The 18,279-nt window shown below is 41.1% G+C and overlaps 2 protein-coding genes across 3 annotated transcripts in view; one reads left to right on the forward strand and one right to left on the reverse strand.

Annotated features, from left to right (window-relative positions):
- Positions 1-8,212, forward strand: part of Lrrtm1 (leucine rich repeat transmembrane neuronal 1) — a 15,267-nt gene extending 7,055 nt beyond the window's left edge. The window contains exon 3 of the mRNA XM_013514747.1: positions 7,371-8,212. The gene's annotated coding sequence lies outside the window, so the exon portion shown is untranslated. The remainder of the gene's footprint in view (positions 1-7,370) is intronic.
- Positions 1-18,279, reverse strand: part of Ctnna2 (catenin (cadherin-associated protein), alpha 2) — a 1,070,661-nt gene that overhangs the window by 344,169 nt on the left and 708,213 nt on the right. The gene's annotated exons all lie outside the window — the stretch shown is intronic.

Consider the following 18,279-nt stretch of genomic DNA (forward strand, 5'->3'; position numbering starts at 1 on the left):
CTTGCCAGGCAGGCGCTTTGCCACTGAGCTAAACCCCCAGCCCCCGGCACAGAGTATATGTTTAACATGCTTCTGTCAGATGCCAAGGGTGTAATGTGCCAGGACAGGAATTTTGGCCATGACTTCATTTGTTCTGGCTTCTGGTAATGAAGTAATGCATAACTCTGCCAATAGAAGACTTCTCAGAGGTATTCAGGAGAAGAAATGGCCAGTAATCATCCAGTTCTTACAAGAGGATTTTGAATTCAGAGAGAGTAATGTACAGACACCCATATGTTACTGTCAGGGATTTAATCACATTTCTTTCTTCCTGATGGCGTGAGCCATGTCTATGCAAGTGGTTACCAACCAATGGAAAACCTGCCACCCAGTGGACAATGTTTTTATTAATGTCTGGAGACATTTTTCATTTTTAGGCATGGATGGTGGGGAAAGCTAATGGTATCTGGTGGGGAGAGGTCATAATACTAAACGTGCTCTGGTACACAGAATATTGTCAATATCAAGGGATTATTTAACCCACAACACCAACAGGGCTGCGGCTGAGAATCCCCAGCACATAGTACCAACTTTGCAGAACGGTCTCTTTGAATTATCTTTTGATTTCCTGAGATCTATTCCCGTTTGGTCATCTTCTCTCTTGTCAGAGAACTGGAAATCTAAATTTAAAACTCTCAGGTTGTTTGCTAATCAGCAAAAGACCTGTACTTAGCACAAGCTTTTCAAAGACCATATGGCGAAACTTAAATTAGCTAGGACAAAACTAGTCAGAACCCTCAATTGGCCCACTTTTTTCTTTAGCGATACCTTATTTAGGAATCAGAGAAAGAGTCAAGAGTGGAGATTAAGTTAATAAAAAGCACAATGAGAAGCTTGCTATTCCTTCCAAGAAGTGTTCTGGAGTCTTAACAAATCCAGCCCACCTGCCTGTGCTTCCTCCTTACCAGCTATTACGGGAATGTGTCTGAGGTGAGACTGAACCTCCATTAAAAAAAAAAAATCAATGTGCTCAGTCTACTGAGTAGGGTGGGCATTATTAGTCAAGGAAATGATCTCAAATGTTAGCAGCAGGACTGGCTGGAGATGCTGGCATCTCAAACCAATGCATCTGGAGCCAGGTGGACAAGGAAATGGTTGAAAATCATGGTGGATGGCATTGTGAGGGAAATAGCTCACTTTCAGTAGAACGCACTGCACGTTGGACCAGTCCTGTGACTCAAAACACTTATGTTCGGAAGGTCAAGCAAGCTGCCAGAATAACAGAGGCTAGAGTTAGCCTTGGTTTTTAAACCACACGCTGATATCCACATGCCTTGTGAAAGTCTAGAATCATATTTCAATGGGCCTCTGTCTGTCTGTTTTTAGGACAATTCACCCAGTCCTTGAGAAAGCTTTCTTTTCTGGGCTTTTATTTTACCATCCCCCTAACATAAAACATGAACCCAAAGTGGTTTTCAAGCTAGTGTCATTTAACCAGAAAATTGAAATCTTCCGAATTCCCATTTCAAAGACGCTCTAGGGGCTGGGGATTTAGCTCAGTGGCAAAAGTGCCTGCCTCGCAAGCGCAGGTCGTGAGTTCGGTTCCCGGTACCGGAGAAAAAAAAAAAAAAAAAAAAAAAAAAAAAAAAAACAACAAAGACGCTCTAAATCATCAGACTTTCCAGTGTATGAATGAGAAAAGGTATATACGTAAAATAATTTAGGGAGACAGAGGCTTTTTAGAAGTAGGAAAGAAAGATTAGATTTGTGGTGTATGTTAGGGGGGTGGGATTTTTACAAAGGGCAGGAAGAGTTAAAGTGACAGAGCCCACATCTTACACTCACCCACCTGTGAGACCTAAGGTACAGGGCTAGAAAGTGGGGCCAATAAAAAGTGCTGACAGAGGTGACTGAGGAATAGGGCAGGCTTGGAAGAAGTACAGGAAAATATTTGTTTACAATGCCTAAAATTACTTACCACATTGTAAGTGGCTACAACTGATATTAGGAGTTGAATCCTCTTTAGTTATAGGAGGCGGGAAAGAGAAGAGAGAGAGGAAGGAGAGAGCAAGAGGAAGAGAAAGGTGAGGTGGGGAAGGGAGATAGGAGAGGATGAGATTTTAAAAAGAGAGAGAGCAAGAAGAGAGAATTTCAATTTTTGTCCTTTACATTGCCCACAAATAGCTATTTTACAATATTTTATGTTCTTTCTTTATTATGATTTACCAGGTTGGAGATTTGCTTCCTTACAATATAATATTGGAAAGCCATTTTCCCCCTGCTTTATGAGAAAAAAAATTTTTTTCCAGCTGCTTCCTCTTTGCCTGTTGTTCACCCTGATGGAACAATTTTTCTCAATGATAGTGGTACAGTTGAACCTCTTGGGAGCCACGCCTGCTCCTACCCCAGGAGATTCTGATGTAATATGGCTAGGGTGGGGCCTTGGGGAGGGGTGAGGATATTTTTAAGGCTTCCAGATGATTACAAATTTCAGCCAAGGTGGAGAAGCACTGAACTACAAGGTCTCAGAATCATAGCATCACTGCTTAGTGATTTATTAGATACACGACCTGACTGCAGCTCTTTAAAAAGCACATGGTGGCAGGTGGCTGGGCTGGATGGGCTCAGGGTTAAATGAGGGCCTTCTTCCTCCTGCTGCTACCACAGTGACTCCCCCTGGTGGCACAGGTAGGAGAAACATGTCCAAGTACGGATGTGCTTAGAATTTCCTTCTGAGCACTGCGTAGTTCACAATATTTCTGATTATTGTCTTGTTTTCCTTCTCCCATGCATCTTACAAGGCAAACACAAACTTGTCCGGTTTTATGACAAGAAGACTTCAGTCTGATGATGTCATGCAGCTTGCCTAAGATCATTCATTTCTACTGCTGGATGGGGCAGCTAGAAATGTTTCTTTTGCATTAGGTGTCCCTTCCCCTCTATGAGTTTTCTTTTCTCCGCAGAAGGGTTGCACACTTATGAGGTCGAGGTGGTCCTGCTCCCAGTATTCACATCCCTAATCCTTCCAGCAGTCATGGAAGCACATTGCATATATGCTCCTGGGAATCTTCCTCCAAATGGACTCCAGAAACTCTCAAGTTTGGCACCACTATCTCACTTCTGCCCTTTTTTGTGGTCCCATACATGCGCCATGCCCGACGCTATTGTCTTTGCTACAGAAGCTTCCACAATGGCTAAGAAAGAAATATCCTTAAAGATGTCAACACTTCTCAAATACTTCAGCACAAGATGTTTCCATCCTCTCTGCTCACTGCCATCAACAGCTTTGCGACTGTCTCTTCCAAGAGTGTGAAAACTAAATCCTAGTAGAATATTGATCGATGATTTGTGATGGCTCTACTTAGAGATTTTTGCAGCTTACACAGGACTTTGGTGGGGAGGAGGGTAACCTAGAGCAATCACTCTAATGCTAGAATTTCCTGCACTAACACAGCTGGGCGATGTATATTTGGACATGAAATCCTGCCTTGTTCCTCTAAATGAAATGATACAGGTGAAGGTTCAAGTACCAGTGAAGACTCACTACATTGTTCATGGGTTTTAAAGGCAGGATAGAAATCAAATCATGAAGCACATTTTACCTCCTTAAACCAATTTTCTCTTAAAAAAACATGTACTTTTAGGTGTTTACCATCACCTGAGAATTCTTAATATTATAAACTATATGGCAGAGACCTCTCAGAGATACTGTAGGAAGCCTTGAATGAAAGTGAGAATGCTCAGAAGCATTTGGGAGCTGCATTAATTTGCCACACAAAGTTCTGGAAAAGCCAAGTTACACACAATTAGTGGAACAATACAACAATCTGTCTTCACCTGGCCAAGGCAGCTCTGTCACTACCCCTCAGCGGCACCACAACCTCGCACACTGTGATTTTGTATCACTGTTCCTTGGTGATTGCATTTCAGAGAAATCTATATTTCCCCACAACTGAGTCTGCAGGGCTTTCTTTTTTTTAAAATTTTTAATTTAAAAATCATAGTTTTTCTTGGAATTCAGCCTCACTCCTTTACTTTCTGTCCAGGCCATTTTTATCTGAGTTCTCTCATATTGATTCTTTTTTTGCACATTATTTAAAAAAAAAATCACAAAGGTACAAAAAAGACAAAAATAAACACACTGTGGGGAAGAAGAGACAATGCATTGTAACTGAAATGGTACTAAAGATAACGTAGCACTCAGACTTCTAAAGTTCTAATTATATTGCTTCAGTCATTCAAAGTAGCTCACCATTTCTTTCCAGGGATTAAGCACAGTATTTGTTGAGTGAACAATAGAACCATTTTACTTGTAAATGACTTTATCAGTGAAGGTGAGACCCTAGCCAGAGGAGCAGGCCAGCCTAGCTCTGCCAGACTCATCCTAGAGTGTGCAGAAGGTGCCACCATTTCTTACGTATCCCTTTATGAAAGGTAATCCCCGACCCTTGGGAGTGCTTGTTATATACTTCACTTCCTAGGTACTTGGCAACCTCTTAACTCCTTAACATTATCTAATTTAAACCCTGCAATCAACCTTCATCCCCCCTTGTTAAGAGTAGTAGCATCATGTCCATTTTATTTTATTTTTTTATGTCCATATTAAAAATAGATAAACTGAGGTCCAATGATTTATCTAAGGTCATTATAGTAGGATGGGTCATGGGAGTCATGGAACTTGACTTTGAATTCTGGTTGAGTGACTTTGGCAAGTTTCTTCATCTTTTCTGGGGTTGTGAGAGCTAAATAAGTTATGACTGAGATTGAAATGAATTATTCTGGGGCTGGGGATTTAGCTCAGCAGCACAGTGCCTGCCTGGCAAGCGCAAGGTTGTGAGTTTGATTCCTGGTACCAGAAAAACAAACAAACAAACAAAAATGAAATTAATTATTCTTTGTAAAGTATTGAGAAGAATGACTGGCACACAGCATGAACTAAATTGGTGTCTTTTCAGTGCATTAAATGATAAAATATGAGTCATACAGCTACGGAAGGACTGAAGCAGACTATAACCAGGGGTGCTGTTCTCCAAAGCCATGATCCCACCATTTCTTGAAAGTGTTGGGCTGGAAAGGAGGTTACAGAGACTAAAAGTTGAGGCTGGAGGTAGGACAGCCACAAATGGACTCCTTCAAGCTTTACAACTCGCCCAGTTTTATTTAGCCTATATACAACTTTCATTTGGTTCTTCAAAAGCTTGGTTTGACCACTGTGGTCAGGCAGCCCTGCCAAATCTGCTCCACCAGAACAACATGTATGTGAACATGCACATAATCATGGGCACATGTGGGATGGCATGATCTTTTTGTTTTCACACAAACTGACAGCTAGCGACCAGCTTGAGGCAGCACTGTCCATGTGGGTATCTGGTAAGGCAGCGTAAACTCATTTCCACTCTGGGTGCTACCTGTATTCAGTGTCTGAAGGTGGAAAATCACAGCTTGCAGTCGTTATCCGACTCCCAATCTCTTCTTTGATATTGATAATGTTAAATCATACTAGCAGCTAGGACACTAAGTATACATCTTCAGTGGTAACAGATTTACTGGTGTTAATTTTAAGAAGCTTTTTCTTTGGGTACAAAGAACCATGGGTTGATGCTGCTGTCACAAATGTAACAAAGCGAAGTACATAGCTAAGGCTGACCTCTTCTGGGAAAGAAGGTTGGGTATTAAGGGGCAGAACCTCTATTCTACCTTTGCCAGTTTGCTCCTGGCTCTTGGGCAAGTCAATTGTACCCATGCAGACCATTCTTTCTTAAACTGGGGGTGGTGAATTCTGGCTTTTCTTCTGTCTCGCTGACTTAGTAGGGAAGGTGTGGAGTTTAAAGGGAAGGGAAGTAAGAATAATCTCCAACACATTCTTCTCTATGGGGCTAACAGGCAAAGTGGTGAATTTATCAAGCTTCCTCCAAGGGCAATTGTCTGGGTGCAAAAAAAAAAAAAAAATCTAATACCGCTCAGGTGTACTGGTAGCACACAAACAGATACTCTCCCTGTAAGCTGTCAAAATTTCAGTGTGAATAAAGGATCAGGAAAAAAATTCTAAAGTCTTTTTTTCTTGGGGAGGGTAATAATGAAATAAAGGCTGGAAAAGAATAAGGTGCATACTGATACACATGAAGCAGCGACAATTGTGAAAAGCAAAAGCATCACACCACTCAAGGCTTTGGGAGGGTCAAAGGGGAACTACAGGTACTTTGACCATGAAAACTAGGATTCAGAGAGCATTTGGACAGCTAGAGATTCATTCAGAAGATTTGCTCTTATCAGCTCTTCCTGAAGCATCATTTTCCAGAGTTGTCTTTATTTGGAGGCTTCACGATGTATTTCAAATGGGATGTGGAATTAATACACAGTATGCTGGTCCTGCCACTGCCATTTGCTGGCTTAGATAAATCCCTACCTATCTGGAGCTCAGGGCCCTCAGGTACAAAACTTAGAAGATAATCCCTGGACAACCTGTCTCGCAAGAATATGGTCAAGATCAAATGAGATAATATGAGTGAAAGAATCTCAAAAGCTGTGAGGTTCTGTGCAAAAATTTAACATGGTAGAAACTCTAAGGAGAGTGGGGACATGAGTTATGTGGTTGGCGATGCACAGTGTGATTTGTGAGGGCCACAAGCTCCAACTTCTTTAATTCCTGCTGTGAGTCATTGCTCTGAATTAAGTGCCTCATGACTGCAGCATTGGGCAAATACGTAATAGGGAGACTGCAAGACTAGACAGAGAGGGCTGCTTGCCCCATGACAGAAGAGCCCTAGTTTCATTTGACTTGTTTCCCCACTGTGTAATATAGTCTTACCCAAGTGGGACAAGTGTCCCTAGGCAGGTCCTTATGTCAGCTCTGTGAACCTCGTGTTCAACACCTCTACAGTGACCATACACATGGCTTCCTTGCAGACTTCTATGAAGATTATGAGAGGTAATATTCATGACCTCTGTAGAAATTTCTGGCCAGTAATAAATTCTCAATCAACACTAGTTCCATTCCCATTCCTCCATGCACATAGGTACATGCTGTGTTTAGGAGACTGAATGGTCCCAGGGGCACTTGGTTTCTAAGAGTAGAAACTAAGAAGAGGCTCTAGGAGGTGAGTTAAAGAGAACCCTAGGTCAGCCACATTAGCATTATCTTTGCAGATGGAAGAATTGGTTTTGCAATTAGTACAGGAAGTCATAGTACAGAACAATAGAGTTAATGGAGTGAAGGACCAACAGTCTCCCCCATCACTGGGGTTAGCTAGAACATTTAGTTAAGAAGAAAGTGACAAACACCCCTCTCACAGGACCTACCATAACAGATACTCTGAGATGTGCTTCAAATGACTGTCTTACTGTTATTATTATTACTATTATTATTAATATACTGGTTCTTCTGTCAACAGATTCCATACCCTGTCTGCTTTCTCTGAGCATACCTCTCCCCAGTAGCATATACCTTTCTGATGTTCTGAGAGCTTAAATAGAGACTTCTGGAAGAAGACAGAAACAGAATTTTAACTCAATGCAATGATCGTCACTTATTCCCTCCTATCATCATCATCAAGAGGGCACGTGTTGCTCTTTGAGCCTCCAACCACTGGCTCCCACTCTGGTCTTGTATCTGTTACTGTGGGATAGTATTCTTGGACTCCACAGACACACAGCCCTCAATTCCAGCAAAATCCACACACACGTCCAGTACCATGCAGCTTGCTGGGCTCCACGTGTTTATCCAGGGTCACCAAACCCAGAGCAGTGGGATGAAGGGTGATGCGATTGAAAGAAAGGATCTGCTTTTGTTTTTATGTTCTACCAAGCCCAGCCTTTTGGAAAAAAAGCAGAAGAAGGAGAAGAAGAATCGTGCTTCAAGCTGGTGCCCTGCCGAGCTTCCTCCCTCTCTCTCTTGTCCAAGAACTCCACCATCTGTGCAGACTGCATAACAGCAATTTCTGGAAACAAGCTGAAGAATTTGGGCCAGTCCAGAGGCAGTGGATTGCTGGTATCTGGGTGATGGGGTTTTAGAGATTTTATTTGTCACCTTAATTCTTTTAACTACTGCCAGGTCTTTGAAGCACATCTGCTACCAACAGCTTCTGTTTGTAAAACGAAACTGAAGGTACCCTCTCCAGAGAAATTCTTGAATCTTCTCTGTAGTTCAGTGCTTGCACTAACAGCTTGGCTCACAAAGTACGACTGTGGTAAATATTAAAGAATGTTAATAAAAATGAGATAAAATACCTAGGGATCTCCCCGCCTCACCCCCGCCAAATTCTGCTCCGCTCACTACTAAAGTTTATCTTGACAGAAAATTTACTTCTGTGATCCACATCATTTCCCAAAGCAATTTTCTAACAGCAAATATAAATTTGTGGTGATAGCTAAGAGGTTTTCAATCCCTGTGCTAAGAGGGTCATGAGGTTTCAAGTGTTTGTCTCACCTTCAGGTAAATGTCCCTTTCTTGGGACACTGTCACAGGGAAACACAGAGCAGCGGTTACAGAGGAAGGCCTGGAAATGAGGTTTTGTGCTTCCAACACGGAACTAGTTTGCAGGGGGAGATGCTTCGGGAATCGGGATCAAATCTTAAGATGGTAATTGAGTCATTAACTAAGAAAATAATTGCCTAAGCCTACATATTTGTGTTCTCACATGGGATGAAGCCCTGAGTAAATGTATTGGCTTTACACTGCACTGAACTTTGAGCTGGTGAAAACTACATTTACACTTAAGCAGAGGTGCAAGTTAAGCACATATTATCATATGAAAGCTGTGCTCTTTCTTTCCTGTATTTGCTTGGTCCTTGGCCATTAGGGCTTTACAGAATGAAAACCTGGACCTTGGAATGTAATAGGCCTATCCTCTGAATCCCAGCTCCCCTGTACTGCTGCTGTATGATATGGGACAGACAACTCAACCTCCACTAGTCTTAAGGTAGCTCAATTTTCCTGCTTTCACTAGATGTAGAGGCACATGCTTATAACCCTGAATGCTTGGGAGTCTGAGGTAGGAGGATCACAAATTCAAGGCCAGCCTGAGCAACTTAGCAAGACCTTGTAAATACAAAAGAAAAAAAAATTAAAGAGCTGACGATGTAGCTCAATGTTCCCTGGGTTCAATTACCTGTAACACACACACACACACACACACACACACACACACACACACATGCACACACACACAATATTTAACTTGAAGTTATTGGGAACATTAGCATTAGTATACTTTAAATATTTTATGCATGTGTGGACAAAGTGAGTATTCAGTAAGTACCATTATTGTCACCAGTGTCATAATCATCATCTTCCTCCTCCTCCTCCTTCTTATGGTCTTCCTAACATTTGGTACCAAACGTAAATTATTACCAGTGAAATATATTTTGACTAACACAATGAATCTCCTTTACAATGCTATTTGCCACTGAGTATAATTCAATCTATGACCATCACTAGATGAAAAGATATAAAATAATAGAGTTGTTACCATTTAGAAGTATAAATTTGAGAAAACCATAAGAAGCCATTAGTTTGGATTTTTTTCCCCCTTGTAGCCAAACCAACCCACAGGTGCCACAGTTACTCCTATCATATTTTCTGTTCACAGGCCTTCTTTGCTTTCCTCTGTGCTTATTCAAACTTTTGCGATGATATAACGTCCAGCTAAATTACAAAGAAACCTAAGAAACCTTTCCCAGTGTCTTCAGCTCACTATGATTCTCTCTCTCTCACCCACCTAAAGGTGTTAGAATAGTCATTTTCCTTAGCACACATGTGTACCTGCCTGGACTGTCCCAGGACATTTCTTTTCATTGCCTATATTGTTAATTTACTTATGTGTCACTATCTATCTATCTATCTCTATTATATGTGTGTGTGTGTGACATTATGCACTATTCAGGATAGTCATGGTCAGGAGACAATTCATTTGCATCATTTTAGTTAGTTTAGTTTCTAGTACCAGAGGTGAAACAAAAAACAACACATGGCCCTGCTCTCAGAAGATTCATGTACTGATGCAATGAGTACAGTGTTTGCATGTGTGCTAGCAGCTAAGGGCAGAGAAGGATGCACACGATGCCTCATGTGAGCAAAATGCTTTGAGGAAGCATCTAAAAGAGAAAGGAGAGGGTGAGAAGTTGAAGAACATAGAGTATGCCCTGGGTCTAGAGGAATGGGATTTGACCGGTACAAAGGAAAAGAAAAGCAAGAAAAGAGTTTCACAAGAGAATGTTCCACAGTATACAACAGCCTGCGCACACGCAAGTGAAAGGGAAACATCAGCCAAATGCAATGGCGAGGTGCTCAACAGCATGTGATGATTTCATAAGTAGATACTTGATCAGCAGGACAGTCTTGAATCTAATTTTGTTCATCTCAACAGGAATGTATCCTATCTACAATAGGATGAGTGAGTAAGAAAACAGCTAATGACTTTTATGCCCTTTCCCTACAGGCATTGTTAAAAGGAGAACAGAATTCAAACTAGTGTATTCTAAGGCCCTCAAGGCAATGGAGAATCATCTCATTCAGAAAGAAACAGAACAGAAGGAGGTACCTGATGGAGCTTGTGGAAGCATCCAGAGCACCAAATGATTTAAAGACTATCATCTTAAAATGCAAGGATAATGTGGTAGAAGCTAGCAGAGTTTTAGGTGGTGGCAGGACTTCATCAGGGAAGGTTTCTGAGGGGCCGCTGAGGAGGCAGAATCATAGTAACCAGTGTTCCATTCACAGAAAAGATATTCTAAGGCTCAAATATGGCAGGAAGCGGTCATTCTGCCTACCTTTGTGGGGAGTCATGCAGATGCAGATTACAGGCAGTTTAGGGAGGGCAGGGGATCTGAAATTACAGTGCTTCTTCCTGTAACTGCCCTGAAGATTAGAACACCATTCCTGAGCATTCTGGGCCAATACTAGGCAACCAGAACCATTTCACAGTGGAGAAAGATTGAAATAGTAAGAGAATCTTTATAGTGATTAACAATTATGAAAGGAAAACAAAGCAGGTGAAATATTATTGCCCTTACTGTGAGGCAAGTTTTATACCCATTTCATTGACTATAATCACACACACTGCCAATATACTATCATATAAGCAGCACTGGTTGAAATGTCACTGATACTCTTCATGAGAGTATGTTTGAAGAATCATCATTTAATTCCACATTAGACTTTGAGTTTCTGACAAATAACCCAGGCACCCCTAATTGTATTCACTCCAAGAGTTTTGATTCTTCTGAATTTTATCAATCTGCTTGAGTCCTCAGTGTGTCCCTTGACACCAAATAAGGGGACAAATGAGGACTGATGACTGGGTTCCTGGACTTCCACTCTCTTTCAAAAAGCAGAAGCAAATATGACCGTCAACCTAAGAATGCTCTGAAAGAAAAGATAAATGACTCTGAGGTAAAACTACCAAGGTATCTAGTTATTATATGGATGCATAGGTTAAGATATAGATGTCATCAGATATCAACAATTTTCAATAAAACCCTGGTTGCTATTCTGTGCCCTTAGACCTACACTGATAATGAAACTTGCAGTAAGAGAGATATAGTATGATAAATGCTATTGGCAACGTACACATCAGCCATTCTGCATCTTCTTTGTCCATAATTGCACTGTCTGTAAGGGCTAATAATATCACAGACTGGGTATGCTACCTTTATTGAAGCCAGACCATGGCTAGCCAGTAGAAAAATATCCATAAGGGAAATTCTCTGTAATATTTTATTCTCAGATAAAAATTGCTGTGAAAATTCTGCATGGAGTAGGATAGAGACAAGGCAGCTTAGAAAAAAATCACACGATCATTACCTTAAGGAGGCTGGGAAACATCTCTCAGCGGGTAGGCACTGAGCTCTCACCTGCCTGTGGGAGAATTTTCAGAGATCCTCAATGGAGAAAAGGTTATTGAAGGTCAGAGATGATGAGGAGTGGTGGTGCTGATAGTTCCCCAGCAAAGAAAAGGGCAGGCAATGACGATAAATGTCACTGAAGAGGAAATAGAAAGCAATTAAGAGGAACCTGGTTAAGGCCAGGAGGCAACATAGGAGGGAAGGAGGATCCCTGCTTCTATCTTCTTCAGGCTTCAGCACCGGAAAGGTGGATTTGGAACAACTGCTCTGGACAGGACTCAGGCCTAAACATTCTTTCCAATACTTTTGCAATTTTAGCCTTAACCTTGACTTCCGACCTGGGGATTTAGTGGCCTGGGAAGTCGATACTACTGGCACCTTTGGAGCAGAATGAGAACTACCAGTATTATGCAGTGCAGACTCAGGCTTTTCAAAGTTCCAATTACTTAGCTTGCATTTCCATTTGATTGATAATTCACCATAAAAATGGAATTATTTATTAAAATATTCCAATAAGAACTTGGAAATTCTCAATGAATTTACTTCCTGAAGCATGAAGGTAGTTCCTTCCACTTATACTGCCTTGAATGAGGTTATTTCACTCACAATTCTTTCTCCAGGGTCAGGGAACTAGAGATAAGGCAAATTCAAACACCTGCCATTGTGTCTAGAATCAATCCTTCCAGATTTATCAGTGTCAAACTCCTTCCCATCTATTTCTCTTCTCCCCACCCCTCCCCTTTATTTCTTATCTCCTCTTCCTCTTATCCCTCCATATGACTTGGATACAGTTTGTTTCCCAAAATTCATGCAGCAGTTTAATCCATAATGATATTAAGAAGGTGGAAACTTCATCCTGATTATGATGTTTTGAGATAGAAGCTTTTAAAAATGATGAAACTAGACCCTAAGTCATTACATGATTGAATTCTAACAGGGCTTTTTTTAAGGAGAAAGAAAGACTGCACAGACAGGTACACATGGGGTCTTACCATGATGTAAGGTAGGGCCGGATACAGCTCAGTGGCACAGTGCCTGCCTGGCAAGTGCAAGGTCGTAAGTTTGATTCCCGGTACCAAAACCAAAAACCAAAAACACAGTAACCATGATGTAAGATAGCCAAGAGGAGAAGGGTAACACGAGAGCCTGGGCCAGACCATTTGGACATCCAGCCTCCTAAATTAGTCATAAAGAACTAACTAATTACCTCCCTGCCTCTTTTATCCTTCCTCTCCTTTTGTGTTAAGTACATATAGTGGCTGGAGAACCATCCTTTACCTTGCATGGAAAGCTGTTCCTTCAGCTTTAGGAGGGCACAGGGACACTCTTCACAGCTGCTCTCAGCTGTAATGAGGGTAAAGGGGGGACACATATAACTCATCATTCGTTATAACTCATGTGATATTTTTCTACTGCAGTAACGGCACCAAAATTGTTATTCCCTTAGTCTATCAAACACTGCTTAATCAAAATGCAACCAAAACACTGCAGAATTCCATCCCTAGGGTTGCTTTTATGAGGTCCCCTTGGCAGGTGGGTCTCATACTCAAATCTCTCTCATTACTTGCAGTTGATTCTTTATTCCCACAAAAACACATATATACTCTTTAGAAAATAATTGTTAGAATCGTTTCTGACTCATAATGATAATTAAAGCCTTGACCCTATCTCACTGTCCCCACTTGGAGGTAACCTGTGCTTTTCAGAGTAAGGCCGACTATAAGGTGCTCACTCGCATCATGCTCTCATCCTTCAGATCCCCAAAGACTGATTTGGATCATCACATAGGCTTGATTTCCATTGATTCGAAAGCTTCCCTTTTTATGAGCTCTAATGACTTCACCTCTAGAAGTGAATCATTTCTGAATACCACAGACTGTACAGACTTAGTCTTTGATTTTCTGATGAGCTCATGACCCTGGCTAGCCCTCCACAATCCAGTGCTTTAAAAATACAGATACTGAGGGAACACTAGGAACGTGTATGAATATAGTTAGTGTATAAATACTCTCTGATCACCTGGGAATCCCAAATCCTTTTAGATCAATGAAGCCAATGGGTGCTATTTCAGTGGGTAGTCAAAAAGAATCGTACAGCTCTCTTGGAAAAGCACAAAAAAAAGGATGGTGTGTCTCGGTTATTTTTCTCTCGCTGCTGGGACAAAAATACCTGACGCCCAAAATTAAGGAAGAAAAGGTTTATTTCGCTTACAGTTTGTGGAGGTTTCAGTCTGTACTTGGCAGATTATAAGGCAGAGTGGCACATGGCGGAGAGCTACAGCTCATGTCTGCAGAACACAGCAAAAGCAGCAAGCACACACCAGGGCGGAATGGGGGAGGAATGCCCTCAAGCACCCTTTTCATCTCCCTTACATATGCAAACTATCCACCCCAGGGCAGATGTAGCTCTCATACCCATAATAATCAAACTCTAACAGCCTGCCCCATGGCCGCATGAGGCTTTGGGGGAACACCCAGATATAAACCATAACATGGTGTTTACTTGAAACATTTAAAAAATAGAACTTCCAAGGAGAAAAATCAAGGTACCAAAGGAAATAAAAATTTTTGTGTCAAAAAATAAATAAAAAATATTTTGTGCTCATATAATGCATTTCAGATATCTAAGAGTCCTTTGGCAATAGTATTCTTCTCTCAAAGAGGTGGAAAATTTTTAAAAAGGAGGAAATGTCAGTACGGGATTATATCAAGCCCAAGTCTAGGACCCCACTGATGTGCTAAGTGGAATGTACCCAAATGCTATAATCTAAATGTATCATTATTGAATTAATAATCTGTGCAGATGGTTTTACTGCATTACCTAATATTTTATAACTTAACTTCATTTGCATAGCCCCACTTGTGTGATGACCAGTCCAGGGAAGTGTGTGGATAAGACAGCACAAAATTTTAGCAAAGTTCTAAACTAGATGTAAAGGCTGCAATCTAACATAGCCAAGGACTTCTGATTCAGGGAAGCTTCTAGAATTTCCAGCTCTTACAGCATGGTGTGGCATCAGTAATAGTAATTCATTATTTTTTTATAGTTTGAAAACAATGCAGCCAGCATACATGATCTCATTTGGTCAGATCAGCAAAGGTCTGAAGGGAGAAACAACAGCAAATATTTGAAGTTACAGAAAGAGACAGGCCTGAGTGTGGCTTTTACAGAAACTCTTATACCTTGCTCCTTACAAGAACCCTGCTAGGTAGATGCTGATAAGTAGAGGAGATAACTGAAACTCACAGAGCAAGTAAATGCCCAACATTCCATAGCTAATGCAATTCTTCCTGTTCTACATCTAATGAATAACTCCACTTTAAAACAAGTATAAGGAGAAGAAGCCTGATCCCTGCCGTATAGTAGGATAACCTCCTATTTTCATTAAGCAAATCTCCCAGGATTCTCAACCATAACATAGACACTCTGAATATACTGACCACTGTGTCTTACATGAAATGGAAAACCCCAAGTCTCTTCATGTGATAAAATATAAAAGACTATGAAAAGATCCCTGCTCACAGAAATCAACTCTATTAATGGATTTCTTAAAAAAGGTCCGTATTCCCATTCACCCATTGATGGATGTCATCAAAGCAATAAGGTATGAGCTAAAGAGGTTGGACAAAAGGTGGTTAAGTTTAAAAAGGGAAAGAACAAAGGGTATAGTATTGTAAAAGTGTACAATATCACAGCTGGAGGATACCTTTGAAACCACCAAACGTGATGCCTCCGTCAAACAGATGTAAGATCAAAATGGTTTGTCTATGAGCATAGGAGAAAAAAGTAACACTGCAGTACTACTCCTCTCTGAACCCAGGCTAGTACCTACCCTGTGGACAACGCTCAACACATAGTGTATGTACAGCAAGAGGGACAATTGGAAGAAGGACAAACATGGCCAAACTTGGCTAGGAAAAACCTGGTGCCCGTACTGTCTCAGGGAATGTGGTAGATGAGGGCACACCTGAGCTGAGCACTCCCTCTGGTCACCTTGCCTATATGATATAAGACTGTCAAGCTCACTTGGAACTTGAGCTTTTACTCAGACTGAATATGCTAGTTCTCTCCCCTCCTTCCATGTCTTCTCCCTCTTCCTTTCTTCTCCACCATTCCTCCCTTCTCTCAGGTCTTAGTCATACACACGCCCTGAAATAGAGAATCATCAACATGCAGGAAGATGAACAAAATTTTAGTCTTCCACAGAGTAACACAGGTTTCACAGTTACCTTTAGTATAATTTTGAGAGAGATAATTGTAGTCTGGAGAAGACTACAAAGTTAAACAACATTCTTTCTCCCTGCATCCAGGACCTTTGGTGTTGCTGCCCCACACAAACTCTTTCTTTAGGCAGTGGGACTTTCAGGAGTAACATGACATGAGTGGATATTTGGACCTGCCCTTTGACTGATCCTTGGAATCCTGGAGCCCCCAGTGTCTGGAGTAGCCCAGGATGACCAGAAGAATGGCGAGAACACCTATCCAGAACCACAGAATACAGATAGCCAGACATGAGTGAGAGCTCTAGTTATCATCAGCAAACACAGGGCCTGAGGGGGCTATCCAAGGTCCTCAGAACTCACAGGTTAGTCCCAAAATCATAAGTTAGTAAACTGTTTTTATCATAAGATATTAAATTTAAGGCAGTTCTGCTTTTGTAAATTTATATTATTAGTTTCACAGGTAAAGCTGGTATACTTTGCACCTTAGTAACACACTATGTATATTAAATATTTACTATTTTCCTGCATAATTTCACATAGATCTGACTGTATCACATGAGGGAGATACTGGTATTTCCACTTTATAGTGGAAGAAACTGAGCTTCAAAGAAGTTTGTTAATATATTCATTTAGGAAGTGGCAGGTGTCCAGTTTCAGTCTCTCTGATAGAGGGATTAATCTATTAAGACTCTGCTAATCAATGTCAAATCTAGAAAGGTGACTTCAGTGACAGAAGAAGTCAGAATTCTGAAGGATACAGGCAAGAACTGCTTGGTCTAACCTGTGGGAGGCAGAGGTTCAGGGGCCATGAAAGGGACTCACACTCCTCTGGTGACTGTTTTATAGAAGGATAAATAGACCCCTGAGGTTACCAGAATGTTTTCTTTGCTTGGGTCAAAGAAGAACCTTCTAGAAAAAAGGAGAGATGAGGAATGGAATAAACTGACTCCAGGGAAACTGAGTTATTCACGACCAGAGATATTCAGACAAGAACATTTAGAACACCCATAAACATCACAAATAAGATTTTATCTCACAGTTCCTCATTTTATCCCTGTCATCAAGAGGGTCTCTTTTGCTTGTCTTAGAATCAAGTTTATACACATGTTTCTAGGCCTGGTCAATGGTCAACTTCTACGAATCTTCCCCTGCATCTTCTCTTCAGCACTGAGATTCTTGTCTCTAAACACAGGCAGGCCACACCAGTTTCCTGCCTCTCTCACTAAGATATGATTCTAGCATACATTATGATACGGACTAGCAAAAATTAAGTTGAAGCTTGGACGAGCATGTGTTTAAATCTAATAGACAATTTGACTTACATCTCAGACCTCCTTTTCAAGCTTCTATAGGATACAATAGGAAAATATATCCAAGGGATTTGCCATGAATATTTTTTAGCAGGACAGTCTTTTCCATGTCAAGCTTGTCTCCTGAAATAGTTTGTTTAGCCTGGAGCATGTTTTATATTTCCCCAAGCATAAGCCCTCCCAATGTGTGACAGGTTAGTGGACGGTCAATTCGATTGGTTTTGGAATCTCCTGGGGGATTAATAAAGCACACTAGTAGATGTGCTTGGATTGGTCACAGAGGCTTGAGCTTGGGATCTGTATCTGGTCACTGGTCCCATACTCTTGGTTCTGTTCTACTGCTCTACTTCTGAGCCTCCATGAGCTAAGAAGTTTTGGTCCATTACACCCTTCCACCTTGATGTTCCTGCCTTGAAGTCAGCCAATCATGGACCGAAGCCTCAGATACCGTGAGCCAATTAAACCTCTCCTCCTTTAAATTGTAGGTGTTGGGCACTTTGTCCAGCAATAATGGAAAAGTTGACTAATAGAACATGGTATAAGTACACAGTCACAACTAGAAAATATTATTAGAACTGATAAAATAACTCCATAAAAATTCAAGACATTTTTATAAAAGAGATCTGCAAGATACGTTATTGTTCTGATTGTCAGCAATGACCTTCTAAAACTCTGGAAATTTTCTATGTGATAGGCATATCTTTCTTTCACTAATGTGGTGATGCTGGTGGTGTTCCTAAATAGCAGGCAGATTAACAGAATGACGAATAAAGTCACCAGTGGGTTGGTACTGTGAGCCAGTGTGATCTCCAGAAGACAGAAAGGGGACTGCAGGTAGAGTTCAGTCAGTTGGTCAGTTGTTTAATCAATAAGTCCTATGCAATGGAATCTCATGAAACCAATAACACCTCAGGATACCAAAGCCC

This window comes from Chinchilla lanigera, unplaced genomic scaffold, assembly GCF_000276665.1.
Source record: "Chinchilla lanigera isolate Chin_1 unplaced genomic scaffold, ChiLan1.0 scaffold00023, whole genome shotgun sequence".
NCBI lineage: Eukaryota > Metazoa > Chordata > Mammalia > Rodentia > Chinchillidae > Chinchilla > Chinchilla lanigera.